The sequence below is a fragment of the Sus scrofa genome, chromosome 14 (assembly GCF_000003025.6).
Source record: "Sus scrofa isolate TJ Tabasco breed Duroc chromosome 14, Sscrofa11.1, whole genome shotgun sequence".
Taxonomy (NCBI): domain Eukaryota; kingdom Metazoa; phylum Chordata; class Mammalia; order Artiodactyla; family Suidae; genus Sus; species Sus scrofa.
The window spans coordinates 132,791,232-132,810,773 of record NC_010456.5 but is presented as its reverse complement, the minus strand read 5'-3'; the positions used below and the strand labels follow the sequence as shown (position 1 = coordinate 132,810,773).

Sequence of the window (19,542 nt, the reverse complement as noted above, 5' to 3'; positions counted from 1 at the left end):
TGAAGAAGCAAGTTTTTCGTCTGAAAAGAACAGAAGCATCTGCCCAGCGATGAACTTCGCTGCTCTTGAACTCGTCCATTCTTTTCTACCTCTTCATTCAACACAATGCAAAAGGCATAACCTGAAAAGGGCGTGATGGAAAGAGGTACTGAGACCCACTAAAGGAAAAGGCACAAGAGTCAATCATCTCTTCTCTGGCACCCTTCTTTCAACACTACAAAATAAACACGTGGAGAAGTTCTTCAGTTTTTGTGACTGTAAAGCATTGCGGTAGATTAATGTTCCCAAGCGCCAGCACTGAGTAAATGACTTCATTGTTGAGAAAGTTCTGGAGGAGCCCGTAGCCCAGTCCCATTAATTTCATTACACATCCTGGTTTGTGTCTGCTCTGGGATAGAGCTGGGAGAGGGGCACTGTCGCAAAGAAACCTATTAAATACACCCACCTTCGTAAAACAATGCATTTCAAACTAAAGATTGACTATGTTTTTCTCAAAGAACCGAAAATTCTCAGTGATCCTACTGCAACATGCAACAAGTTTCTCAGAAATCACATTGACACCAAGCTGCTTGCCACTCCTAGATGACTATTTAACCAATACATATCCGCCCAGATTTAAGCCAGGATGGATCCTTTAGAAGGGCCATCAGGATCACTATCCAACATGGTAACCCTCTGGACAGACAGTGGGAAAGTCTCTAAATGTCGCCTTGTAGGCCTTTCAGAGGGTTCTGGATTCAGGTCCAGGAAACCTGTCTTTAATAAATATCACCGTAAATAATGAGCATTGCTGCTCCCGAAGCATGTCCGGTGTCGGTTCACATGCAGCATTTCATCAAATGGGATCCCCTCTGCAAATGCTATTTCATGTTCTTTCTTCCTTCCTTCCTGAAAACCTTCATCTAAATCTGAGTGCACTTTGTGTTGGTGGTTCGAAGACGTGTGGAAGCTTGGAACCCGTCGGAAAAGCACCACAGGCCTCTGGCCCACAGCAGGCCTTTCTATGTGCTAGCTGAATCCTCCAGACTGCAGCCGTCTCCCATTTGGTCCTTCACATCGTCTCGGACTAATCCGTCACACGTTTCAGACAGCCAAGCCAATCTCCAGTTGCTAAGGGACTTTGCCACAAGCGCCACGTCTGTTAATAAGATTTTCATTTGGAAAGATGCCAGGGCGCCCATGTTTTCTATCGTATATAAATACTGAGATTTAATAGCTTCAGGTTTTGTTCAATGTTAACGTCAACTATTTAGGGGAGAAAAAAAAAAAAAAGGTCCTCAAATGCCTCGCCCGAGAGTGAAATGCCCCACTGACAGCTATTTGCAAGGGTAAATGTTGTAGAAAACAACATCCATCTTGGAAACAGTTTCATTAGCCCCATCTAGCTGACCTCTCCTCATAATGTTGTCAAATGTGACGGCATCAGATTATTGGGAATATGGAGATCGATAAATATGCAACACCGGTGCTCAGAACGCTTCTGGCATCAGAGCCATACAAATGCCATCGAACATGGCTCAGAGTCGCTGTCATCTGTCACACCAGCTAGTAAATAGACAAGCTTAAGGGGAAGGCTATCCATAATGGTAAAATATATGGGTGAAGACGAATTAGACAGGCCGTGTGTAGTCAGGGTGCTGATGCATGAAGGTTCCAAATGAAAAACACCAGGCAAACACTGCGGAGCAGCAGCCTGCCTTCTTGGGGGAATCGATGCAAATTCTTGCTGCCTGGTCAAAAGCTGCTCTGCCGCCCTGCTTCTGTGTTTCTGATGTCAACTGCCAAGGGAGTTTTGTCTGCATCTGGGATGCTTGCTAGAAAGTTGGAGTATTTTGAGTGCATGTCTAGACACCATAAGGCAGCCAGCCCACCCGTTCCACCCCACCTTGTGTGGGAACCACGTGATGTCTTTGCATGGGACATCCACCCAAGGTCCAAGAATGTGCCTGCACTGCCCGATGACTTTAGCCTCAACTGCCTACAACTTTGGGTCCACAAGAGAACAACCTGGCTGAACTGCTCAAGGAAACTTCCACCTGGTGTTTCTCCTCAAATTGCCCAAATAATCACACCTTTGGACATCACTTCTGATGACAACTTCTCCATCAGGCCACCCCCTTCTAAGATCTCTACCTGCAGCCCAGCCAGTCAACCGGAAGCCAAAGCCACCGCCCACTCTTTGCACCTATCACGACCTGAAGATCGCCACGGAGGCCCTTGCTCTGCCCTCAGGAGGCTTTTCTGGATCCCCCAGAACAAGCCTCCCTGTTCATACACCCTCCTCCCCTCCAAAAAGCATTGAGTCCAGCCACGTCCACTTTTCAATTAAAGAAACTTCAAGAAAATCAAACCCATGACACAGCGAGCACAGAGGGTGTAAGCCACTCGGGATGCATATACCCAGACACCCAGTGCGGGAACAAACACGTTCCCCAAGCCCGAGTAGGGTTGATGACCAATGATGACCAGCAGGCTTCCACCTCTCTATGTTTTAAGAAATGGCATTCATCTCTATGGAAAAGAGAACAAACAAGAAGCATAAAGGTATTTTTGAAGTACACTGTTAGGAGGTACTTGGCTAGTAATTTGCAGCCTAGGTACACACCATCCCTTTTAGCACGGCTATTTATCTCTTGGGGAGAATGCTGCCGTACTTACGATAAAGGCTCTGTTGGACCTCTTCATCAATAGCAAACCTTTAAGCACAGCACACCTCATAAATAGGAGTTCCACTAACACAGACTTCAAAAGGATAGAACTCGAGAATTCAAAAATAGAGCTATATTAAGTGTTCCAGCAGTCCATCCATAAAAGCCATCGTATATTCCAAACGCCAGAGTCCTTCAAGCAACATGACAGGTCTATTAGAATAATAGCAGGGGAAAGCATAATTACAAGTAATCATTGGCTGGAAAGGAGCTAGTTGTTTTTGTAGAGCAAAATGCCGCTCTGAGCCCCGCGGAAAATGCAGCCGGAGCAGCGGCGGCGAGGCAGATAACCATCGAAAATAACCACGGCACTATTTATTTCTATTTATTAAGAACTCTTTGTATACCTTAATGTTTTCCTGGTGAAATCATCTTAATTTGAGCCCACATTTTCTTTGGATAAGATTATTACGTAATTGCTGCTTCCCGGCCACTATTTTCTATACATTTATTGGTCAAACAGTTAGGCTGTCGTCTTTTCCAGCCTGACAGAGATCATTCCGGCCAGCAGGGGCTCCTGGTTGGCTCCATGGAGCCATTTTGAATATACGCCATGTGCCCAAAAGGATGAAGGAAGCTTGGCCAAGCACTAACTTTGTAACCATAGATTAATGACTCCAGCTAGGGAAGGACTGGGCACATTCCTCATTAGGGCAGCAAAGGCGGAGGCATCTGGGGGCTCTTTATTCCCTATGGGTAGGACTACATCGCATCCCCAAAACCTCATTGATCTGGTGGCCTTTGTTTATCCTTCCCCTTAATTAGACAGATGCCCTGCCCTTGTCAAGCACGTCAAAGTTTCCAAAATGCAGGGAGACTCAAACACCCCAGCTGAGCCTTATCAGCAAGCCCAGGAGCGAGTAGGGGCAGGGGCTCTTAGCTCCACTTTGCAGACATACAAACTGAGGCTCATGAAAGGCAGGGCTCCCCAGGGGTCCCACAGTTGACCTGCCTCCCATGCCATCGTCCCGCCCCAGCACAATGCAGGCTCTGCATCCAGCTCTCCATCTCACTTACTCTGGAGGACGCACGCGTAAGGATAAAAACCACATACCTGGTGCTGTTGCGCAGGCGCCAACTGGGTCTCGGCTCACGGAAATGGGCCACACTCTCAGCATCCAGACGCCCCGGAGACAGGAGGTTCACCCCCGATGTGGAAGGCAGCCGGCTCTCTGCGTAAAGAGAGACACAGCTAAGTCAGAGTCCCCCGGGGCTTGACATCGCTCACTTAGCTAACATTTATTGATTCATGGGCAGGGTACCAGGAGTGGAGGGAGGTGGTGAGGGAAGGGAGTAGGGAGTAGGGGAAGTAGAATGAAATCTAATTTTTAGCCCAGCCATGAGAAAAATGCACCTCTGATAACTCATCCTAATAATAATAATTAGAGTCGACGTGGAACGCGTGGGACAGACACCAGGGAGCCGGGGAGCCAGTGCTTCCAGGAAACACGTGCAACTCCAGCTCCTGCATCCAACTTTCCAGCCATCTGAATGTGAGCCATTGACTTAACCTCACTGAGCCTCAGTGTCCTTATCTGGAAAACGGGAGTAACAGTACTGGCCGCCTGGAAGGGCTATTGTAAAAGAAGGCGCTGACCCGGGATTTGCCCCCAGCACAGGGCATGGCTTACAGGAAACGCTAATAGCGACCCCTTTTGATGCATCACAGGAAGCCAGAGGAGGGCGTGGCCTACAGGCTCTGGTTCCGAGGAAAGAACCAACCCCAAGCCTACACTTTCCTCCTCTTGTGTGGTTTCCTGAAGGTGGTAGGGGGCCAACTGGCCCTTGGAGGGTAGGGTCAGTTCTCTCTAAAGGAGCCCCCAGGCTTTGCCAGGGTGATTCAGAAACTCAACTGGCCCCCTGGCAGGGGCTCATTTTTAATAAAGGCATGATAGAAAACCCTCAGGTTTTATTGGTGTGTTTGCTTCTCACTTAGATGCCTAGCAATATCACGTGAGTCGGGACTTTAAAATCTTTTGCATTTCAACATCGTATCCCTGCTGATTATAAAGTTGGGGAGTTCCTGCTGTGGCTCAGTGGGTTAACTATCCAAGAGGATGGGGTTCAATCCCTGGACTCACTCAGTGGGTTAAGGATCCAGTGTTGCTGCAAGCTGTGGTGTAAGTCGAAGATGCGGCTCAGATCCCACACTGCTGTGCTGTGGTGTAGGCCGGCAGCCACAGCTCCAATTTGACCCCTAGCCTAGGAACCTCCATGTGCTGCAAGTGCCGTCTTAAAATAAATAAAATAAAAATTAAAAAGTTGTAATTCACAACCCTCTCCTTCCCTTCCATTCAAAGTATTCAAGATTAAAATTCATTAAAAATAATTTTTTGAGACAGAGACACCAGGATATCATCCCCACAAGGTTAGAAATCCCAGCCCAGTGAATATGTTTAGAATTTAGGCTATCAAGGGATTTCACCTTGGTGAGAGTTGGATCCTACCCCATCTTGCAGAATAAAGCTCCCACAATGTTTAGCAAGACCCGTATCCCACCCAATGTACACACCGCAGTGATAAGACACCGAGAAAAAGGATGGTGACAGACATGGTGGTGACGTGTTGGTGACCATGAGAGCCACGCAAGAGGCGTAAAGGGTAGGCTCAGGGTGGGTTTTGAGAAAGGGTCCAGGAAGGCAAAGAACACTGAGGTCATCAGGGTGAGTCGTGAACTCAGGCCTGAGACCTGAGACAATCAATCCACTTTTCCAGCTTCGTGAACTCAGGCCTGAGACCTGAGACAATCAATCCACTTTTCCAGCTTCGTGAACTCAGGCCTGAGACCTGAGACAATCAATCCACTTTTCCAGCTTCTTCAGAATGAGGGATCCAGCCAGACTAGCTGTGGATCACCAAACCCAGAGTCCTGCCCAAAGGATTTACTCTGGAGGAGACCATCAACCCCAACATAACCATTTTAGGCCTTTTTGTTTTCAGCCCCACTCAGAGCATAGAGAAGTTCCCGGGCCAGGGGTCAAATCTGAGCTGCAGCTGTGACCTATGTCACAACTGTGACAATGCCGGATCCTTAACCCCACTGCGCTGGGGAGAGGATCAAACCCACACCATCCGGAGACAAGACCAGATACTAAACCTGCTGTGCCACAGTGGGAACGCCTCCATTCTAGGCAGATCTTGGGCTTGGAAGAGGTTCAAACAGAAGTTAACCCAAGGAAGCAAGAATCTGTAACAACATTATCAATCCACACATCACCTGTTTTACCAAACGCTGCACGTGTCCCTGCCACTCGCTCCTTGGAAACTGGCTCAGCACGTGTCCACACCCTCCCCTGCTCTGCCCCGCGGTTGAGTTTGTGGGATGATTTCTAAAATCACCTCTTGAAGGAGAGGCTCATTACCCAGTGACATGTTGTAATCCCAGCCAATGCTTCCAGAAAAGTTTCGATGTCCATTACATTAGCTAGCCTTAAAATTGAATACAAATCCATTTTAATCAATATGTTGTAATAAATAGATATTAAGGCACCATGGCACTAATGTACAGGTAGACTAATTAAAGCGCCAGCATTTGCAGCACTCACATACCTCAATTTTCTCTACAAAATCCTTATTGAACCACTACTTTAAAAAAAATAATTGCATTTGCAATTAGAAACACTGAAGTTACATTATCGATTTTCTGCTAAAAACCTTTTTAGTAAACAAGCACAAACTACATTCATTAAATGTAAGTGCTTGGAGCTATGGTGTGAAATTCAATTCAGCCATTATCATGAATTACACTGATTATTGCTGTAATTATTTTCTCTTGGATACAACTGCATTTCTGTCCCTTGCTAGTTCTGTTGGACATATAACCACGTTCATTTTATAGCTAATAATACTCAACTGTAGTCCCAGCAATTACTATCACTTATACAAATCATTAAGTTAAGCTACGGGTACCTAGTAAGATTCAAAAAAATTAAGTAAAACATCCTTTTTTACCCTTTAAATAACTAATAGCATCTGAGAACAAGGGAAATTACAGATGTTAACTGATTTACATTGCAAGCTTTAATCACCTGCACTTGACTCGTCAGAAATTTCTGCTGTCCTAAGCACACATTTGGAGAAGAAACCCACCAACTGACTTTTTTTTTTTTTTAAGAAATGAACAGCTGATGGACAGAATTACAGGTCTGAAGCATTTGTAGGAAGGAAAAAAAGCCATGACCATTTGGTGTGGTCAAGAAAATAGAGGCTTTACTTCAATCAGCCAAAAAATCGCCTTGCATTTTATATGTTTGTCTGTTTGTTTAGGGGCCTAATTAACTAAATAGATTTTAAGAGTGAAAACCCCACTTTACTTTTCCCTCCAGAGGCAGCTGGAGTTTTCCACAGTGAATCCTCTAGGAAAAGTAGGTGTTTTAAAGGAGGCCCCCCAACCTGCTCCTCCCCTGAAGCGAGGGCCCTGCAGGGACAGGGCAGGGCAGCATCTGAGCGTATCTCCTCCCAGGGAATACGGTCTCTGGAGGTTCTGGCAGGGAGCCACCTCCACAGGAAAACTGGTGGGGAACTGGGGAGTCAAGGAGCAGGATCAGTTAAAATGTATACGGGAGTTCCCCCTGTGGCTCATCAGGTTAAGAACCCAACTAGCAGAGTTCCCATTGTGGCTCAGCAGGAAAGGAAACTGACTAGCATCCATGAGGATGCAGGTTCAATCCCAGGCCTCGCTCAGTGGGTTAAGGATCCAGCACTGTGGTGAACTGTGGTGTAGGTCAAAGATGTGGTTCAGATCCCGAGTTGCTATGGCTGTGGTGTAGGCTGGCAGCTGCAGCTCTGATTCAACCCCTAGCCTGGGAACCTCCATGTGCTGCAGGTGCAGCCCTAAATACGACAAAAAAAAAAACAAAAACAAAACACAACTAGTATCCATGAGGATACTGGTTCAATCCTTGGCCTCGCTCAGTGGGTTAAGGATCTGGTGTTGCTGCAAGCTGCAGCACAGGTGGCAGATGCAGCTCAGATCTGGTGTTGCTGTGGCTGTGGTGTAGGCCAGCAGATGCAGCTCCATTTCCACCCCTAGCCTGGGAACTTCCATATACCACAGGTGTGGCCCTAAAAAGGAAAAAATTAAATAAGTAAATAAATAATTGTTTGTACATATGTAAATAGAGATGGAAACAGCAGATTTTATCACAAGAGGGTCTGCAGACGATGATCTCCAGGCTGGGGGCAGAACCCCCACCCAGCCTGAAAGGCCCCTGGAGCATGTGCCAAGGTCATGCTCCAGAGCCTTGACCCCAAGAAGACCTCATTCACAAATACCAGAATTGCTTCCTCTCATTAGGTTTAAGAGCCCTTTGGGAATGTGCTTCCCGCTGCTTGTAAGCCCTTCTCAGCCACCATATCATCTGGCTTTATCTCTGTACTGCTCTCCCACTGGGCACTGGAGGGTCCAGCTCTGGTTGAGATCCTGGGGCAAGATGTAAATGAAGCAGAGACACCCAGGTAGGAGATCTCAACCCCAGCAGAAAAATAGGAAACGACTTCTCTGTGGCATCTCATTTTCTCAATAAGAAAATTTTTTGTATTCATACTTTGAATACTTCTTTTATTTTTTTAGAGGTGGAAGAAAGAGGTATGTGGCTTGTAGAAATCCACAAACACAAATTTATCAATTAAGAGAGAAAAAGTTAAGTGGGGGGGTGACATAGAGAGGAACTGGGTTCATACACCCCTCTACGTTGCTGGAAGATGTCAGTTTTGGCTCAGAGCTTCCTAGTGGCCAAAGCAAAATGGAAAACACAATCTTATGAACATAAGATTCACTGTTAACAAAAGAAGAAATGTACTTTTTAAAAAAATTTTTTAGAATGTTATCCCTGCACCTGCAGCACATGGAAGTTCCCATGCCAAGGACTGAGTCCCAGTCACGGCTATGATCGAATCTGCAGCTGCAGCAATGCTGGATCTTTTAACCTACTGCACCAGCCAGGAACCTGCACCTCCACAGCAACCAGAGTCACTGCAGTCAGATTCTTAACCCACTGTGCCATGGTGGGAAATCCAGAAATGTATATTTAAAAATAAGTTAAAATCTTTTGGAGAGATGATTAAGATGCAGAATAGAAGGACTGGAGCTCAACTTCTCTCCTAAAAACAACAAAATTCACAGCTAAAAGCTGAGCAATCTCCACCCAAATGGACCGGAAACCTTAAAAAAGATACTCTACTCCAGAAGAAAAAGAGGAGGCCACATCAAGAGGTAGGAGGGGCGATTCTGTGATATAAACAACCCCATACCTCCCGGGTGGGAAGTTCCACAGACTGAAAACTGGTTCAGAGACTCACCTACAGGAGTGAGAGTTCTGAGCCCCACATCAAACCCTCATGTGTGGGGATCTGGCACTGGGAGAGAGAGCCCCAGGAGCATCTGTCATTGAAGGCCAGTGGGGCTTATGTGCAGGAGCTCCACGGGACTGGGGGAAACAGAGACCCCATTCTTAAAAGGCGCACATGGACTGTCACGTGCACTGGGTCCCAGGGCAGAGCGAGGTCTCCATTGGAATCTGGGTCAAACCTGACTGCAGTTCTTGGAGGACATCCTGGGAAAACAGGGGTGAATGTGGCTTGTCGTGAGGGAGGGACATTGAAGGCAAAGCTCTTGGGAATATTCAGCAGCTGCCTTTCTCTGGATGGGGCCATTTTGGGAAAATCTGGCCCTACCCGTCAGTCAGCTGCTGAGAAGCCCAAGGGCAAACAACAATCCAGTTGGGATCACAGCTACCTGAAGACCTCTCAGGCACACAGATGCTGCTAATCCCATCCTGAGACTAAGCCCCACCCACCAGAGGGATTAGAATCGGCTCCACCTACCAGTGGGCAGGCATCAGCCCTCCCATCAGGAAGCCTACAGCAAGCCCCCATACCGACTTCAGCCACAAGGGGGGGCACACACCAGAAGTAAGAGAGGCTACAACTCTATTATCTGTAAAAAGGTCACCACACCAAAAACCTATAAAAATGAAAAAACAGAGAACAATAACTCAGATGAGGGAGAAAGGAAAAACCCCAGAAAATCAGCTAAGCGATGAGGAGATTCTTAGCCTCCAGGAAAAAGATTTTAAGATTGTTGATGCTGAAGAAGATGCAAGACATTGGAAATAAACTGGAGGCAAAGATGGATAACTTACAGGACACACTGACCAAAGAGATACAAGATATAAAACTTAAACAAGAAGAGATGCAAAATACAATAACTGAAATAAAAAACTCACTAGAAGCAGCTAACAGCAGAATAAAGGAGGCAGAAGAACAAATAAGCGAGGTGGAGGACAGATTAGTGGAAATTACGGATGCAGAACAGAAAAGAGAAAAAAGATTGAAAACAAATGAAGAGAGTCTCAGAGAACTCTGGGACAACGTGAAACGCACCAACATCCGTATTATAGGGGTGCCAGAAGGAGAAGAGAGAGAGAAGGGGACAGAAAAAATAATCCAGGAGATAATAGCCAAAAACTTCCCTAACATGGGGAAGGAATCACTGACTCAAATCCAGGAAGCACAACGAGTACCATATAAAATAAACCCAAGGAGGAACACCCCAAGACACATATTAATCAAACTGACCAAAATTAAAGACAAAGAGAAAATCTTGAAAGCAGCTAGGGAAAAGAAACAAGTAACATACAAGGGAACCCCAATAAGGCTGTCGGCAGATTTTTCAGCAGAAACTCTGCAGGCCAGAAGGGAGGGGCATGATGTACTTAACATGATGAAAGGAAAAAACCTCCAACCAAGATTACTTTACCCAGCAAGGCTCTCATTCAGATTTGAAGGAGAAATCAAAACCTTCACAGATAAGCAAAAGTTGAGAGAATTCAGCAACACTAAACCAGCTTTACAACAAACACTAAAGGAACTTCTCTAGGCAGAAAAGAAAAGACAGCAATAGGAAATAAAAATGCCACAAATTACAAGGCTCACCAGTAACGGTATATATACAGTAAAGATACGAAATCATCCATGCACAATTATACCACCAAAATCAGAAATCATGAGAAGAGGTGGGTACAAATGCAGAACACTGGAAATGAACTTGCAATTAAGAGAACAACAACTTAAAACAATCTCATATACATATAGACTCTTATATCAAAACTTCAGAATAACTGCAAACCAAAAAATTACAATTGATACACAAACAAGGAATCTCTGAAGAAGAAATACATCTCACAGTAAATAAGTGCATAATCCACCATGAAGGGGGTCATTTGACATCATTCTTGGAATGCTGATGTCTTCTTAGAACTGATTCTGATTTCCTCTCCATCAAAGAATTTATGATAATTATAATTAAATAATGCCACTGTACAATTAAATAATACAGTTCTACAACTGTATTATTAATAACCATTTCTCTCCATGGTACAATGTAAGGTCTATAATGTCTTGTTTATCACATCACCTAGAATGGTGTAATGCCTACAGTGAAGAATCAATAAGATGTAACAAATTGTGAGGACGTATTTATATAGTTACACTGTTTTTTAACCAATTTATGCATTTTATATTTTACTTATTTTCAGAGGGTGTATTATTTTTGTTATTCTTACCAGTTAAGTTATTCTTTTTATTATGCTATATAAAATATTTAATGGTATATAAGGCTTCCTTCTTTATAAATTTTAGTTGCATAATATACACAATTTTAATATAATGCTTATTTTTAAAGAAAAATTGAAATGTAATAGATAATACGAAACAGTAAAGATGAAAGCCATACAAAATGGGATAAAGTATAGAATAAATCTCCTATTTGTCTCAGCATATTTTCCATTCCACTTCTCCAGAGGGAGTCACTTAATCTCTTTCTTAAGATCCATGATATAATAATCTGTGTGAATGTAATTGTATTTAAATATATGTATTTTATTTTGTAAAAAAATAAAAAATAAAATTTCACACACACGAAAAAAAAATCTTTTGGTTTGAAAAGATTTTTGGTCATAAAATTTGATGATAAGATTCAGAAACCAAAAATTAGAGCCATCTTTTTTAAAAACTCAGATATTACTTCTTTCCTAGATTTTTTTGGTTTTTTCATGCAACATGAAGCACATCAGTTGAAATTCTGATGTTAATTTTAACTATCGGGAGAATAAAAAAGAAAATACAGCAAAATCATATTGTCAGCACCTAAAAGCTGAACAGCTGGAAGATAGGATGTGTTTACCTGCAAAACTACATTTAAATACCTGTAAATTTGCTAATTTACACTGTCACTTTAGAGGCATTAGAATTTTCCCAAAGCTGCTATGAGAATTTTCTGAGCATTTTTGACCCTTTAAAATATTAATTGGTATCATGAATTCAGTCTAAAGGAGTCACTTTGCTACTCTAAAAATAGTTTTTAAGGATCTTTCTTCTAAAAGGATATTTCTTACTTCTCCTATGGTCTGCGACATTACCTGCAATAACTGAATGCAGTATTGAAATGATCAGAACTCAGAATTCTCAGCACCCTCCTTGTATCTATTTTAAATAAACAGGCATTTTTTTTAACCAATGCAATTGATAGTACTCATATCCATATATCAAAGGAATCAGTAAAAAGAAACAAGTGCCACTCAAAAAAAAAAGCAGGTCCTACTGTGCAGCACAGGGAACTATATATAATCTCTTGTGATAGAACATGATAAAAGCTAGTCTGAGAAAAAGAATGTGTGTGTGTGTGTGTATGACGGGGTCACTTTGCCGTTCAGCAGAAATGACATAACATTGCAAATCACCTATACGTTAAAAAATTGATCAACAAATAAAAATGAAATTTAATTTTTTTAAATAAAAAAAAATTTAAACAAGCAGGGGCATGTACTTTTGACTGGTGCCCCCAGGGAAGAAAGGACTTTTTTTAATGCTAACAATTTGGCTACATCCGGTTGTCTGTCTGGCTTGGGTGCTTCCTGAGGAATCGCATTAAAGAATTCAATAGGCAGGCTTGAAAATTCAAAAAAGGGAAAATTAAATTCCTAGAGATAGTCAAGAATATCTTATTCATAAAGAGCCTTTTCCACAGGAGCTTGGAATCATGTAATATAACCTTCAAAGTAAAAACGCTTTGCTGCATTAGTTCTGCTTAGCTGACCGTGAATACTAATTGCAGGAAGAATTAACTGTGCCCAGTACCTGGGGGCAGGAACACACAAAAGTGACCGGGAAAGGCAAACAATGGAAAAGGTAAAAATGAACATCCACATCCCTACTCAACTCCTCCTGGTCTGCAACAAAACCCTAAATTACAATGAACCCAGTATCTGCCTCTTGCCCCTCAGAGATTAGAAGAAAAAAAGAGAGGCAGCAACGGAGAGATTGGGTTTGGGAGGTAAAAAAAAAAATACATGCTTTTGCTCTCATTACTCATTCAACCTCTCTTCTTTTGCCTGCTTTTCCCTCCATCCCAACTGTTTCAATTCCTCTACAGGGTCAGGAACTTAATTACTGTGGGTCAAGTGTCCCATTTTGTAGGATATCTCTGAATGAGAGACCATTGATTGGTGGAAAGAAGGCTTTGGGGCAAGGGTGGGCTTCAGTATGAATTTTAGCTCTGTAATTTACTAGCTGCGTGACCTTAAGCAAGTAACAAAACCTCCCTGGGCCTCAGTTTCCTCATCTGTAAAATGGGAACAATGGTGCCCAGATCACAGAATTTTGAAGATAAAATAAGAAAATGTAAAGTGTCTGGTATATGGTAAATCCTGAACATTACATTATGACTATTTCCCATGGACACAGCAACTGCTAGAAATTCTTGCAACACACCCAGAATCCCTGCCCCTTCCTGGAAAGAAGAGCTTCTACCTCACCTCCAGCCAGAGCTGTTTGGACAAATAAGAACACCTGACACAGACTCAACCAGTAAGATCTTCTCTCCCAGGAATGTGAAACTGGACCTGAAGTTAGCACAGGCGCTATGGGGTGGGCACTGCTCCTTTAGGTTATGCACTAAAGTGAGGAAAAGCCAGCGGTGCCGTCATACATACCAGCTCACAAAAGCTGATTAGAAATCATAGGAGATTTTTCGAGCCAAAATTGTAAACACAGCCATTATTAAAAATTAATGATTACAAGTAAACAAATTATATTTAAAACAAAAGGTAATAAATACTCAACACTCATCCCTTCCTCATTATGTCCTATTATTTCACACTGCTATTATAACGTTACGTTTTATTTTATCTTTGCTCTTGAGATGATCTACCTCCACGTATCTGTATGGTGGAAACACTGCACAGTCGCAGGCTCCTGGGCATCTCTGCCCAGCTCAGCCTTCATGTTGGTAGCTTCAAAACAGCCACAGTGGAAATATTTACACCATGGAAATCGGCAAACACCCCAAAGCAAAGCTTCCCTGGACCCCCAGAAAATGGTTGTTAGACGTTACCAGCACAGCAATGGAGAAAACTTCTAGGTAGAGGGGGAAGAGTGAGGCAGTGGCTTCAGGAAACAGAGACAGGAACGTGGAGAGAGCACAGCCAGTTTTCCTAATCCCGGGCCACTCCCTTCCAGAGGTTGAGCTGTACTGACCTCAGGTTCCAACAAAACACCCCCATAGCCTTCCAGTGAATCCCTTTGTTAGGCTGAAACTAGCTCACATTGGTTTCCACCTTCCAGTCTTAACAGAAGAACAGGACATAAAATCAATGAGAATACTGCCCTCTCTTTTGGGGGGTCATTTTCATCTATTCTTAACTAAGCATAATAATAAAGCCCTAATCACCAGTCAGCCATTGTTGAGATTTTTTTTAAAACCTCTGCCTAACACACCAGGTATCCTGGAGATCTTTCTGCTATTTCTTCCTCATCTCCAAGAACAATTGGGCACGAGTCTCACTGGCTGGACCCCTCAGGCTCTCCCTGACTCCCCAGCCCTGGAGCTGCCCAGACTGACATTTATGCAGCTACTCCAGGCTGTGCGTTAATTACCGTGACACCACACCAATGATCCAATTAGGCCTTAAATGTTTACTTAAAAGAAAGCTCTGTTCGACCAAAAGATCGGGTGGCTGGGGGGGGGACTAGGACATTTGGTGTACTAAGTGATCCTCAAGCTGGCTGTTCACCTATCAGGCAGACCAGTTAGATTTTCCAGGAAGGCAGAAATGCTGTTAATTTTGAAATTTCCTTCCTTTCCCACTTCCTGCTTGTTTCCCCCTTTTCCTGCCTCTCTCACCCTCACTTCCTCCATACCCCTCCCTGCGAAATTTTCTTTTCTTTTAATAATGGTTTCCTAAACAAATCTGACTAGCATCCATGAGGATGCAGTTTCCATCCCTGGCCTCACTCAGCGGGTTAAGCATCTAGCGTTGCCATCAGCTGTGGTGTAGGTTGCAGATGTGGCTTGGATCCAGAGTTGCTGTGGCGTAGGCCAGCAACTGTAGCTCCGATTCGACCCCTTGTCTGGGAACCTCCATATGCCACACCTGCGGCCCTAAAAAGACAAAACAAAATAAATAAATAATGGTTTCCTATCCTTTGCAGCCTGCATCCTCTTCAAATCTGTTGGTTTACAAGGTATTGAAATGGCAGATGCTCCAGAAATGGTAAAGAAATGGGAATGACAGAAACGTATTCAGAGTGGGTCTCCCCACTGCGTTTGGCAGGTGGGATGGTCTGGTGTCTGCACAGAAAGGTAAATTTGAGTACAAACAGCTCATGAGGTGCACATGGTGAGTTAAAAATTTATCGCCGGCTCTCACGCATTTCCTCCCATGAACTAAACCGCCTTCTGAAGCCGGCAGAGCTGAGAAGCAGGGTAATGGCTCAAATGAGCATCTTAGCAGCTGCCTAACACATTCCAGTTCAACTCTCTATCTCATCAAAATCCCAAACATAGTCAAGGTGCCATTTGCACATATGCCTGAATTAGGGTTAGAAAAAGTTGTTTCACCTGCTGTTGGATCTAGTCAATAATCTGAACACAGGTCAGTCAGCATGGAAATTGTACCTAAATATTGGGATTAATAGATTAACCGTCCGCTTCTCAAGAGGTATTAGGATGACCACAGTTAAAGACATTTAGTCGAAAGCTCACTTTTTCCCTTTAAGGCTTGTTATCCTCACGTATGATTTCTACCCAGCTACAATTTAGATTCTTCTTTATCACAAGAGTCGCCAAACCAGCTACAGCCTAAACCTGGCCTGTTATCTATTTTCGTATGTCCTGCAAACTTGGCATGGTTTTCAGTTTTTGTTTGTTTGTTTGTTTTTAGGGCCACACCTGGGGCATATGAACATTCCCGGACTAGGAGTCAAATCAGAGCTGCAGCTTCTGGCCTACACCACAGCCACAGCAACACAGGATCTGAGCCACGTCTGCGACCCACACCACAGCTTGTGGCAACGCCGGGGTCCTTAACCCACTGAGCGAGGTCAGGAATCAAACCTGTATCCTCACAGACGCTCTTAATCCACTGAGCCATAACGGGAACTCCCAGTTTTACATTTCCTGAAGTTCTTTAAAAATCAAGAGAAGAGACCCTAATACAACCCTGTCAAAGAACTATACCCTGATACATTTTTTTTTTTAATTTTTAAGAAAATCTAAAGAGTTTTTCACAACACGTGGAAATTTTATAAAGTTCAAATTGCAGGATCCAAAAGTAATGTTTTTGGAAACACTGCCCCAAGCCCATTCATTTATGTCACCTGAGACCACTTTCATACTTCAATAGCAGAGTGTATGGCTTGCAAAACCTAAAATATTTACCTTCTGCCCTTTACATAAAATGTGTGCCACCTCCTGCTTTAGGAAATAGAAATTGGTGAGCAAACCAAACTTGTATTCAGCTAAAAAGCCAGGACGCCTCCATAGCATTACACAGTTATTCAGCTTACTTTCTTTCTTTCTTAGGCTAGAAGTGCTTCTGTATAGAGCGTGGCAAAGTTGTTTTTTTGGGGGGAGGGTGTTTTGACACCTGTCAGGGGTCTTGCACAGCCCCAGTACACAGCAAGCACTCAATAGATACTCTCACCTTTCCCTCTGTCCCTGCCTTCCTTCACGAGGGACCACCTGCACTTATTTTTGGTTGGTTTGTTTTTATTTTTGTTTCCATCCTGAGCCAGCACTTCTTGCCCTGAAGCCTGTCCCACCCCAAGATCAGATTGCTCTCGAATTTCCCAGGACTGTGCCATGCGCCAGGCAAATATCTCTTTAGAAACACCAATTACTGGAGTTCCCGTTACGGCACAGTAGTTAACGAATCCAACTAGGAATCATGAGGTTGCGGGTTCAATCCCTGGCCTTGCTCAGTGGGTTAAGGATCCGGCGTTGCCATGAGCTGTGGTGTAGGTTGCAGACGTGGCTCAGATCCTGCATTGCTGTGGCTCTGGTGTAGGCCAGTGGCTACGGCTCCGATTAGACCCCTAGCCTGGGAACCTCCATATGCCATGGGAGTGGCCATAAAAAAGGCAAAAAGACAAAAAAAAAGAAAAAGAAACACCAATTACTGTTTGTTTGAAACCTCACTCAAAGGAGACAAGAGCAGTCTTTCTTACTAAAACCAAATGATTTTGAAAGAATTAGGATTTTCTTGCATTCAAGTATGTATGGTAACAAGTTTACGGGTTAAGATTGACCAAATCAACCTTTGGAATTGGGTAAGTGTCTAACTAGCTGACTAATGCTAAGCCAAGAAAGATGCCAGAGTCAGGGGGTTGTCTGGCCCATGCAGAGATGTATAATACATACCAGAAAGGGTTATCAACTCGGGGCTTTCTGAAGGCCACAAGAGGATTTGTTGACAATGACAAGATTCTGAGCATAAATATACACAACAGCTATAAAGGGCAGGTGGTAGGCTTCTGTGTTTCTAGGAAAATCACTTAACTTCTCTGAGCCCCATGTTTCCTGGGTATAAAATGGGGACAACCATGATACCCACCTCCTAGTGTTTCTGTGAGGGTGAAATGAGGTCATGGCCGTGGAGATCCCAGAGCAGTGCCTGGCACACAGTAGGCACCTCACGAATGTTGGGTGTTATCATCGGCACTATTAGCATTAAAACTGCTGTCCAGAGATGGTGGCAGCAGACCACTAAGCTCATCTCAGCATCGCCAGTGCCTGGGACACCAGGGGACCCTTGAACATTTGGTGAACAAATGCGTGGGCTATTGAGAAATGTGTCTTGATGGCAACTGAACTGGAATAGTTGGTCTCCACCAACAAGCCAGCAGGTAACGCACACGACCTTCCAGTGTCCGAGCAGAAGAGCAGAGAGTGCAGCCCCACCCTCGAGGTGCAGAGATGAACATGCCTGAAAAATATTAGTAAAGAGTATAAATGATGAGGAGTTCCCATTGTGGTTCAGTGGGTTAGGAACCCAACTATTACCTATGAGGATGTGGGTTCAATCCCTGGCCTGGGCTAAGGACCTGGTGTTGCTGTGATCTATGGTGTAGGCCACAGACATGGCTCGTATCCCACATTGATGTGGCTGTGGTGTAGGCTGGAAGCTGCAGCTCTGATTCAGCCCTTAGCCTGGAAGCTTCCATATGCTGTGGGTTCAGCCCTAAGAAAGAAAAAAAAGAGTATAAATAATGTAAATAACTCCTCAATCACTCCCTCCACCTGACCCCTCTGTGTTTGCAGGTACCACTATCACAGCTCCTACTGCTGTGGGGACATTTCTCTCTTGAGCTGGAAAGAGTCATACCTTTAGTGACCATAGCTAGGAAACCAACCGTGCCAAGCTAGGAAACCAACCATGCCAAGCACTTCACACATTACTTCCTCTAATCCTCACAGTGACCCTGGGAGGTAAGAGCTGTCTTTGTCCCTGTTTTGAGGATAAGGACCTGAAGCATAGAGAGGTTCAGTAACTTGCTTAAGGTCACACAGTAAGTGGCAGAGGCAGGATTCAAACTTGGAAGAGTCTGGCCTCAAAGCCTGAGACCTGGCATATTACATTATAATGGGGCCATTTATATGGGGAGTGCCTTTAGAGCTGGGTTGTGTCTTGATCATCTTTGTAGCATCAGAGCCTGTCCAGTGCCTGGAACAAGCATTCCTTGGAGACATTTCAACATAGTTGATAAAGTGAGTATCATAATGAAATGAGTTGTAGAAATGTTTTGGTTTCCTAGTGCATAGAAAGGGTATGTTTACACAATTAAATGTGCAATAATATCATGTCTAAAGAAGCAACATATATGTCTTCATTAAAAAATATTGCCAAATTAATGCCACCATCATCTGAGCCTCCAGTGAGTCATAATCTTTTTGCTGGTGGGGGGTCTTGCCTTGATGCTAATGGCCAATGACTGATCAGGGTGGTGGCTGCTGAAGGTCGGGGTGGCTGTGGCAATGTCTGAAAGTAAGACAAATGGTGAACAGTGCCACATAGGTTAATTCATCCTTTCATGAACAGTTTCTCTGTAGCACGTAATACCATTTGATAGCAATTTAGCGATGATAGAATTTCTTTCAAAATTGGAGTCAGTCGTCTCAAACTCTTCTGCGCTCCATCATCTAAGTTTATGTAATATTCTAAATTCTTTGTTGTCATTTCAACAATCTTCACAGCAGCTTCTCCAGGAGGAGATTCCATCTCAAGGAACCACTTTCTCTGCTCATCCATAAGAAGCAGCTCCTCATCTATTCGAGTTTTATCATGAGATGCAGCAATTCCGCCCCCTCTTCAGGGTCCAGTTCTCATTCCAGTTCTCTTGCTGTTTCCACCACATCTGCAGTTACCTCCTCCACTGAAGTCTTGAACCCTCAAAGTCGTCCACGAGAGTTGCAATCAACTTCTTCCAACCTCCTGCGAATGTGGGTATTTTGACTTCTTCCCATGAGCTGTGGTTGTTCTCAATGGCATCTAGAGTG

At 43.9% G+C, this 19,542-nt stretch overlaps 1 long non-coding RNA gene across 1 annotated transcript in view; it reads right to left on the bottom strand.

Moving 5' to 3' along the window:
* The window catches only part of LOC110256800, a 171,929-nt gene that overhangs the window by 97,846 nt on the left and 54,541 nt on the right, over nt 1–19,542 (bottom strand). The window contains exon 3 of the long non-coding RNA XR_002338809.1: nt 3,763–3,880. This is a non-coding gene — a long non-coding RNA (uncharacterized LOC110256800). The remainder of the gene's footprint in view (nt 1–3,762; nt 3,881–19,542) is intronic.